Consider the following 10,873-nt stretch of genomic DNA (forward strand, 5'->3'; position numbering starts at 1 on the left):
CTTCGGCTATTTAATGGCCCGAGGATCTCTGTTGTCGTATTTTACGCTTCACAATGTGCCACTTGCTTTCAATGGGAGCCGGGTCTGGACTGCCGGCAGTCCATTATAGTACGCGTATTCTTTTACGAGCAAACCACGATGTTGTCACACGTGCAGAATGTGGTTTGGCATTGGGTCGCTGAAATAAGCAGGGGCGTCCATGGAAATGACCTTGCGTATTAAAAATGCTTCCTTTAATATACCAAACTGCCAAAACCGTCAGAGAAATAATAAATCGTGTTTTTCTAACTTTATGGTTGTCGTAATATTTCCTGTTTAACAGAGTAGCTTTTATTCAGGTTAATCTAAAAATACAATAATAATAATAATACATTGACTGCAAATGTCATATATGATTTGATGTGGGAAAAAAAAAAAAGAAATATTCCCTGCTCAAACTTCGCACCAACATCTTCCCTGCGGTGAGTTTCATCATTTGACATTTTCAAACTTATGAGTGCTGCCACACAGGAAGACTATGTACTTAAAAGCGTGCCTATTTGCCTATTTTGTATGACACCGCTGGAATCCTTCGGTGGCATTTTGGAGGTTAAAACAAATAAATCGGTGCATTGATATACGTGTTTAATTCTTCCCTTGACCATCCTCGTAACTCATCACGCAGCTCTCGTCAACGCGCGTCTGCGTTGAGCGAAACGCGAGTCGCGCATCTCTTCACGACCTCCCAAGGCGTTACCGGCAAATCGTAGGGCAGTCAGTCCGCACAAAAGAAACATGAGCCATTTGTTGACGGCTGTCGTAAATTGATATACCAAAGCGAGTTAAGCACAATATTCTTACAACATTGACATTGATACATAGAAAGGGAGATCAATTGAAATGAACTCTGATGCGCAAGTCGCGATGTCTGTGACAAAACATCCAACTGCCCGCAATTGAGCCCAATGGAGAAATTGAGTTGAATCGAACCGTTCCTCCACTACTTCCAATAATGGATCATCGAAATAAAAACAAAACCTTGTCTTATTAAATCGAGTTACATCAGTTGGGCTGCTATGATACTATACTATAAAACACCAGTGTCAAAGTCAAGGCCCGGGGGCCAGATCCGGCCCGCCAGGTCATTTTATGCGGCCCGCAAAAGTAAATCATGTGTGTCAACTTGCAAAAATCTGTACCAAAATGTCAAATTGTCATGTGTAATAAATAACATTGAGATTTTTCAATCATTTTGTTACCCTCTTAACACTCGGTTGAACAATAATTGAACAAAATATTATCATTGACTTGACTGATTTCAAAACTAGTAAACTATTAATTTGTTGTGTACAGTACAAGTAATAATTTTGTGGCTTCATTGTCATAACGGCCCATCCAAGGGAAGACGTAACTCCAAATTGGCCCATGACTAAAATGCCTTTGACACACCCGCTGCAAAACATTTCAGCCTCCCTTTGGCTCACGATTAACTTCCAAACTATGCAAGCATACGAATATTTACTTTTAAAATCTACGGTTGGATTGTCATTCATAGGAAGTGCCGTCCTCCGTTTTCCAAAGGATGATGAGAAGATGAGACTGTTTTTCATTTGGAGTTCAGTGTGATGAACAGGTTTGAAACTACAGCATCAACAGTGGTAATAACCATTGTTTTATTAATAGGACATGGCTCGCGCCGAGCCGGCACACACAGAGAGATGGATGTCTGCGCTATAATTAACCAGAATTATTTACTGACTCGGGTTGTCTTTTGGGAGGCTCACTCATGTAATGGATGTATTAGCAGAACACTGAAGGGATTCGCTTCAGTGGATGTAAAAGACTGGGCAGGACCATATGAGATTCCGCCCGCTTATTCCATATTTGCATGTGCATAAAGATGGACAGTAAATGTGGGCATGTACAGTATATTTTAGCCTCTTTTTTTTGGGGCGGGGGGGCCCTCATTATCTTTCAATCTAGGCAATGGACTCGATGTGTTTACCCAAAGGTGACAGTCCGTGTTCATATTACGCGGATAGTTTTTGTCGTGGTTACATCATTATCGTGATAATGATGCCGCACGAATGCAGCTCAAAACTTGTAATTTCTGCTCTGCGCTTCTGATTTGTGACTCCGTTGGAAGCGATGTTTCCCAACCTTTGCTTGAGCCAAGGCTCTCTTTTTTTTTTTCTCAACCAAGTTTTTTTTTTTTACCTGAGATGCATAATGTATGGAAGCTACATTATTAATTAATAACAAGTGCAATGAGACTAATTTGAACCGGGTAATTGTTAATGACCAAATGTTCTCTCGGTCAGTGAAAAATGGACCCTTCCCATCTCTTTCAGCCTCATTCCGTTGACAGAGCGCAGGGGCTTCTTCTCATACAATGGCTGGAGTGAAAATTGCACAGAAACAGGATCTCTTCCTAGCAACGACCCCAAAGAGACTGTGCCGAGCGGCAATGCTGATCATTTTTCAAATCGTCATTTTTTTTTAATGCCGTTACCACGGTGGGGGGGGGGGGGGGGGGTCGCCGCCTGATCAGCTGCAGCCTGCCAAGCATCCTATCTCTCCCACTCCTCCATCTCTCAAGCAACGCCGTCATGCATCATCAGAATAAATGGGAGATGCCTTCAAAATAGGAAAAGGTTCCAAATGTAACACGAGCGGGACATTTTGCGCTTCATTTGAGCTGCCTTCTGAGCACCCCCTTTTCCTTTCAGTTGAGCTTCATTTTTCATACTGTCTTTTGTTCATATCATTCATTTAGTCAGTTATCCGGAGTTAGAAAAAAAAATAAACAAATAAATATATATATATATTTTTTATAAAACTTGATTCATGTGTCAAGAGTGGATAAAATTAACCACAGTCGCTGTCACGGAGACCCAAGCTTCAAAGTGTTAACAACCACTTTATCTTTCCGGTTTTAATTAAAAAAAGAACAGGTGGCATCCAACTTTATATTTATACTTGACGTCTGTTTGCGCGAGAGACAGGAAAGAGAATCTTTCCCTCCACTTTCAATTTCTACACTGAGTAATTAGACGCCGGTTGAGCAATTCATGCTACAGAGGTGCCAGTCATCCTGTGGAGTGAGATCAGGTGGTCCAGTCACGAATGCCACCTTAAATTGTGTTCTTTCTTCGGCCCAATTACTTTTCTTTGCATCCACTTCAGTGTCAAATGTCTTTCAATTTTTATGGACAAGTGTGATCGAACAAAATATAAAAACATTAAATTAGCCACATGGGCTCAGTTGGATGTACACCAGGGTTTGTCGTAATGGCATCATTTTTAGGTACATTAAAAAAAAAAAGAAAAAAAAAGACAGCGCCACGTACACCCTAACAGATCGGAATATAAGTTCTGTCGGGGGCCATGTTTTTAATTTGGACATTAAGGTGATAATTCACATCTGTGTCATGTGACGCTGCACACACGAGTGGCAGAGGGCTGGGGCGAGAGGAGGACGAGAGGCTGGCCGTTGTCCGGCACAAAGGACCCACTGAGGAGTCAAAGCAATCGGCTGAGGAGGTGGCGGTGATTCACATGCAGCGCGGGAGGCCCGCCTGTATCACCAACAGCCCTCCCCCAAATCCCAGGGGGGCACGGCGAATTGATGAAACGAGCAGGAAGGCCTAATTAAAGGCTCTCAGCTCAAACGCATTGATGTATTACATCTATTATGCCTCAGTTCAATAGGTCTGCCAGGCGGGGGCTGCTGCGGCTGCTGAGTCCCGCCAAACAAACTGAATAAATAATGGCAGCCGAGAGGGAGCGAGAGAAAGAGAGAGAGAGAGGGAGGCGCAGAAGACGAGTGAGGGATGATGAGATGAGTTCAACAAGCACGGTTGTGATGAAGCCGCCAATAGCCACGGGCATGTCAAACACACTGCGGGAGCGCTCCATTAACAAACACAAATGCAAGCAGGAATGCAAAACATTTCAGATTCCACAATCAAGAAGCAGATTTTCACACCAACGTAAAGAGATTGAATTCAAGAGCGCCATCGGAAATATGCTCCTTCTCCAAAAATAATGATGAACTGATTTACACTGTCTGATATGCCGTACATCGCAGACAAAAAGAGTGGAGTTTCATCCGCTGTGATTAAAAAAAACAAGAAAAACCAACCCAAATGAAGCTGTCAGTCTAGTCTGCACAGAGCATTCGTAATGAGAGCGAAAGTGGCTCAGTAACTGGAGAAAAGAGTCACGATGTATAAAATATATTTTTTTTTCATGCTGGTTCTTTTTCTGCCGGAATTTTCGTTTGGAATTTATTTTAGATAGAAAACTACAGTATGCATGTTAAATAAGGTACGGAGCCCCGAAGGTGACCTGGAAGGGAGAAAAAAGCTGCGTCCCCTCGTAGTTGTGCGTTCCTCACAACGTTTGCCAGATTAGGCAAAGGTTGTTTGGGGTTTTTGTTTTTTTTGCAACTGAACGCTTTTTCTAAATGCACGTTTATGTACTTCCGGGTCAGCTGAGCTGCCGTAGCCTCTAGCGCGCGGATTTTTGAGGGACGAGAGTAAGTGTCAGATGTCTTTGCCTTATTTGGAAACCGTGCTTAAGATCAAGAACAGATTTGATGTCTTCGTATTTAATTTTTCAGCAAAATTCAACAACACTAGCCCACGGGTGAAAGCGCTCCATCATTTTTGCTTTTGTTTAACCGGAAGATTACCCCGAAGTACATCACAAAAAGGCTTCCCTTTCAAAAAGAAACCTTTTGTGTTATCTCTCAATCTTTGCGAGGGAGTAGCTCCATCATACGGTGCTCTCTGACCATGAGATAAAGAAAAGCTAATGGCTAACGTTGAAGGATGAGTGCTGAGAGCTGTAACAATGCTCCGTCGCAAACTGCATCCTCAATTTCGATGCCACAGCTCGTCATATTTATTCCAGCAGCAAACTAATCATCCCAATCGTTAAAGCGATAAGTACATCTCCTCACGTGCCCAGTCAACCGGATAACTGTATGCTGTGGTGCCGACAGTCTCCGAACATGCATCACATATACCGTATTTCTATTTTCTGCAATGCGATGGACACAAATTCACTTTGGTGTTTAACTTTATTTCTCCCCACAGGGGCATTTGTCTCGCTGCCAGGCGAAACAATGACGACGCTCAGTCTTGAACACGAGACGTATAGCGCATAATGAAATGCACATCTCCTCCCACTGAGGACATCCAAGTACTTTGCACCTAAAAATGACGCCATCAAGACAAAACCTGGTGTGCATCCAACCCAGCCAGCCCATGTGGCTCATTGAATGTTATTTTCTCCCAAGGAGGCTCTTTTCATCAAGACAAGAAGGTCACTGGGTAATGCGATTGTCCGTCAACAATGACCCTTGGTGAAGTGCAGCACCAGACTGAAGGTGACCTCTGACTTCAGGGTATTGAAAATAACGTTCTCAGAAATATTTTAAGCTTCTGGATGTCGGCGACTTGCGCAACATCGGTGTCTCAATACCATGAAAATTGATTGGAATAATATTGACAGAATTGGCTGGCAACCCGTTTAGGGTGTCCCCCCCCCCCCCCCGCCTACTGCCCGATGACGGCTGGGATGGGCTCCAGCACGCCTGCGACACTCCTGGGGAGAAGCGGATTAGAAAATGGATGGATGATATTGAAAGACATTCAATCCAACAGATGCCTGAACAAAGTAATAATGGTTCAAATAATATACTTCCATCCTTCCATTTTCTATTCCACCTACCGGTACTCTCACTAAGGTTATTGGTAAGAGGTGGGTAGAGCGCCGCAATGGTCACCAAGCAATGACCAAGCGCATGCAGGCAGTCAAGCGCTCAAACTCACATTCACTGTGATCGGCATGAATACCGCTTAGTGCGCGGCATAACTCGACGGGGTCAGACCCGACGTCGGAAATTTCCAAGACGGGCACAGGACGGTGGCGCTGAGAGAGTGAGGTGTGCGCCGCTGTGGGACTGATCACAGCTGACTTGTGCCATGGCCAATTACAAGTTTTTTCCACATGGGAGAGTATTTGCCTTGAGAAGTGGGAACTTGGAGGCAACCGATTTTTTTTGGTGTGCCCCCCCCCCCCCCCCCCTCCCACACCTCCCATAGCTGGATTAACTACTGGAATGATAATAATAATGGAAGTTGTAGAAGAGTGCATTGAAGGACATTTCCATGCCGTTGTGTACATGCCAAATGATGATGCAAGTCCAGGAAAGGCCGACAATATGAAGTGGATTCTGACTGTGTATCCAGCAGCCGAGTACACAGGACGGGGACACATTCGGCAAAAGGGGCTCTGGCAAAGGGAAGCAAGAATTTCTCTGTCGCTCTTTGTGTCTGAGCGCCGCTGTGACAGTGTGCAAATATACGCCTTTGCTTGCCTTTGGAGCAGATTTGTGAGACAAGCGAGGAACAGTTGCCTTCACAGCAGTGGTGTGAGATTGGATGGGAGTGCTTTCTGAGCAACTGTGACGGATGGCGTCTGTTTGCGGCGACAGCCGTCGAGAGGACGTCTTGTGCTGGCGGCCGGGGGAAAACGAGGCTGTACTCGGGGAAACTGGTGCCTTGCCAGGACAAGCGAAGCCAGCCCTCCAAACCTCCCGACACGCCTCTACACAGTCTGCCCTGCGTGCAGACGCCTGCTTCGTCTTCAAAGTGGCCCTCCATTTCCACTTGTGGAGTCAGATATTTGCCTTGACTTGACTCATAAGTTTTGGATGCTGCCAATGCAGAGTGTGGAGTCTTCGGTGGTATGCAAATAACTTTTGGGCCTAATTTGCACAAACCACTCTTTTTTTTTTTCCAGACAGTTGAAATGAAATCTACCTTCCATTCAACCTAGCAAAGCGGTTTTATCCGATTCCTCCATTTTAGTAGCCGCTAGCCGCAAGTCGAGCCAAGCACTGACATGATCGTTTGACCGAGGAATCGCGCACTGACCAATTAAAATGAATTCTTCTGTCATCAATTCATCATAATTTCCTCTTCAGGTTGACGCTGGAGTGGAGCAACACTGACATAGGACGACAGGATAAGAATATCAAACCATAATCACTTGCATGATTAATTAAGGCACACCCATTAAACTTGCGCTCGGCTTGCCGCTATGATTCTCTTGGCCCTCATTGCACCAATTTGTCTGGATTCATGTGAAGCAACGTCTATCTTGTCAGGTACTAGAGTGTCAGATAAAAGGAGTTCCACTTGAAATTGCATTTATTCGCAGCTCTGTCAATCGTTTCCTCAAACTGCTTGTTTACTTGTCAAAACAATTTGGAGAAAGCCTGATGAAGCAGAAGAGTGGCATTCATAGGCAGCATCAAAACTCCCCCCCCCCTTGGGAAGCCACTGCAGCTGGTGTCACAGGAAACAACAAATGGTGCACCTCCGCCTGATCAAGATCTGCTTCGGTGGAGTATCTGACATCTCCGCCACCATTTGCTTAATTGACGTGCTCATGTATGCTTCTCTGAATAGCGAATACCTGTCAAAATATAGCGATATTGTTGTGGCACCTGGAAAGTGCGATCATTTAGGGCTGCCATTTTACAGGTTGATTTCTCAACTGCTGCATTTGAACATTTGAAAGGGTGCAACTCTTTTCTTATAATCAAACTGACTTCTTGAAACGGGCGGCCCGGTAGTCCAGTGGTTAGCACGTCGGCTTCACAGTGCAGAGGTACCGGGTTCGATTCCAGCTCCGGCCTCCCTGTGTGGAGTTTGCATGTTCTCCCCGGGCCTGCGTGGGTTTTCTCCGGGTGCTCCGGTTTCCTCCCACATTCCAAAAACATGCGTGGCAGGCTGATTGGATGCTCTAAATTGTCCCTAGGTGTGAGTGTGGGCGTGGATGGTTGTTCGTCTCTGTGTGCCCTGTGATTGGCTGGCAACTGATTCAGGGTGTCCCCCGCCTACTGCCCGGAGACGGCTGGGATAGGCTCCAGCACCCCCCGCGACCCTAGTGAGGATCAAGCGGTTCGGAAAATGGATGGATGGATGGACTTCTTGAAACGAGCGTGTGTTGGACGACTTGTTGGTGCTCTTTCTGGTGGGCCCATCTTGGCCACCCGGGGGCAGTATAAAGGCCTTTTCACACTGCATTTTACAATCCCACAGTGCGCAGTTTCCAAACCCATTCATAGGGATGGAATGTCGCGTCACGTTGCAGTGTGACATGACGCACTTACATTGAAAAATGTTCAGTGCGAGCGCAGCGTGGCTGTGATGTCCAAAGGCTCATTCAAAAGGAAGAGGGGCTGGCGGGGTGTGTTCAGATTACCTCTTGGTTGACAGCAATGAAGCGATGGGAAAAATAAAGCGTCAAGATGTTACATGAACCAGTTGTTGGTTTAAAGAAAGGATTTTAAGAAATGGCAAGTGATTGTGCTTTCAGCCTTCTGTTAAAAAATAGTGGAGTAAAACAAAACAAAAAAAAAATACAACAACTGGTTCATGAAGCATTTTGAAGCTTCATTTTCTCATCATTACTGCTATGAGCTTCAAAATATGGGCAAGCTTGCACCGGGGTGCTGTCGTCCTCACGCCATATGCCTACCACCTCAGAACTCACCAACTAAGTATTCCTTGAAAAATCTTTTTATTATTGTTGTGGTGTACAACTGCACCTCAGCGTTATGTTATGCTTCTTAGTCAAAAAGTATTTTGGACAGTGACATTTTACATAAATTACGCCTTCATGCACCACCAAAATGGATTTGAAAAAAACCCCAAAAACAGTCAAGATGTGATTAAGTTGTCAGCTTGAATTTAAGTCGTTTATAATTTCAAAATTACAGCCGTTTTATGGAGAGTGCCTCCATTTTCAGCAGCGTCACGGAGACTTTGAAAACATCTTAAAAAACGCCTCCTGTACTCTAAATGACGCTGTTTGGTGCTTATTGATGATGTGACTCGTCGTAGAAGTAACAAGATGAATTCTTAACTGTCAAGGATGATACTCTGCTCACATTCGGCTGAATGCGACACATTGATAGGATGGCTCCTGACAGGAAAAATGATTTATGACCCCAAACATTTTATGAGAGCAACAGAAGACTTTTAAAGGAAAATGGCTCTTTCAAGATGTTCACATTTTGCTTGTCTTCTGGAAACAACTTGCCAATATGAACGTTTGATGGGCTAAAATGACATTCCGGGTTTGAAGCTCCACCATGCAACACACAAGTATGGCGCGTCGCAAACAGTGGCAAACCCCCCCAGTCCCCCGCAAAAACAAATGAAAGAAAAAGAAGGCTATGAAGTCCATAAATAGATATTTGCAGCCCTGTCGCTCCAACAGGGCTCAGGATTCAGGAGTCAATATTACCACGGACGAGCAAACAAAATAAAAAAGAAACAGTCACGTCTGGCCGGCAACCAGCCAACTGTAAAGATATTTTGTTTGTTTCAGAATATTTGTCAATGTCTATCAATAAGAATGTCAAATAAGAATATACAATGATTTTCTTTCCAATATATGAAACTGGATCAATTAAAAAAAATTAAGATATAAATCACAAGCGATTTATCATCTTAATTTGAATATGAAAAACAAAACAAAACTTAAAACATCTCAATCAAAGTCGACATATTAAAATTCTTCTTTGAAGCCCTCACCTTGGTTTAAAGCCCTCTTTAGAAACCCGAACCCTCGTTTTAAACCCTACCTGAAGGCCCTAACCCAAGGTTAAAACTCTTAAGTTGAAACCCTAACCCTAATTAGAAACCTTACCTTGAAACCCGAACCCCAGTTTAAAACTCTACTTTGTATCCATAGCCACAGTTTAAAACCTTACTTCAAAACCCTAACCCTCATCTGAAACCCCACTCGGAAACCCTAACCCTAGGTTAAAACCCTACTTTGAAACCCTAGCCCTAGTTTAAAACCTTACTACCCAACCTAATCCTAGTTAAAGGTCATTTGACTGTTTTAGTATTTGTTGAAAGGACAATAGTTGAATCTTTCTGATCTACCATCTTTTTTTACATTTCTCCTGACCAATTTATAATCAACCCCCTCCACCTCAGACGTCCCAGCCGAAAGCCCGACGCTCCACACAAAAGGAAGGGAAATAACTCCAGCCAACCGCTTCCTGTGGAGAAATCTCATCCAGGTGTGTTTGAGAGCAGCCGAGTGTGAGCGTCCAGCAGCCGATTGGTGGGCGCCGCCTTCAACAAGAGTGGCCATCGCCTTTTATACGACGCCTCATTCTCTTCACAACCTAACGTCGACACGACATACGCTCCTTGGATCGATGAAACCCCATACGACCGACACAATTCTTCTGATATACCGTGTACACACCAAAACTTTAATGCACATCTGCGAGCATATTTACAATGTACGTAAAATGTTTTATGATCGCTTGAAACCACGTTGATGATTTGATCGCGTGTCTGTGTATTGATGGCGTTTGACCTTAGCCAAGCTGAGTGTGACGCTGAGGACCGGCCCGGGTATGAAATGATGGAGTGGGAGGAGCTATTAAAAAAGGGTTGAGTCTTGCCTGTGCTATTTCTAACTGGCTCAGCTTGTTCCCTCCGGGCTTTTGGTGATTTGAAGTGTGACCCCCAACCTTGTGCTCCACCACAATTTACACAAAGACAGACACGAGCACAAACACACGAGCGCGTACCCTAAAGAACTCGGTGCACTTCACTGGAACTAAATCACACTTAATATACTTGTCGGCTTTTCCGACCCTTAACAAGGTCTCTGCGGCTGCTCTCGCTACACTGCGAAGCACTCGCCTGAATGTCATGTCCTTCAGCAAACTTTCAAGACATTCGGCGGAAGGACAGGTATCATCTCTGGGCACAACAGTGACTACATCGACTCGGTATGTAACGCTGGGGGACACTTTGGAGAAAAAGAAAATGGGTTGCAGTCA

The sequence above is a fragment of the Hippocampus guttulatus genome, chromosome 3 (genome assembly GCF_054856545.1).
Source record: "Hippocampus guttulatus isolate MCC_2025c chromosome 3, RoL_Hgut_1.0, whole genome shotgun sequence".
NCBI lineage: Eukaryota > Metazoa > Chordata > Actinopteri > Syngnathiformes > Syngnathidae > Hippocampus > Hippocampus guttulatus.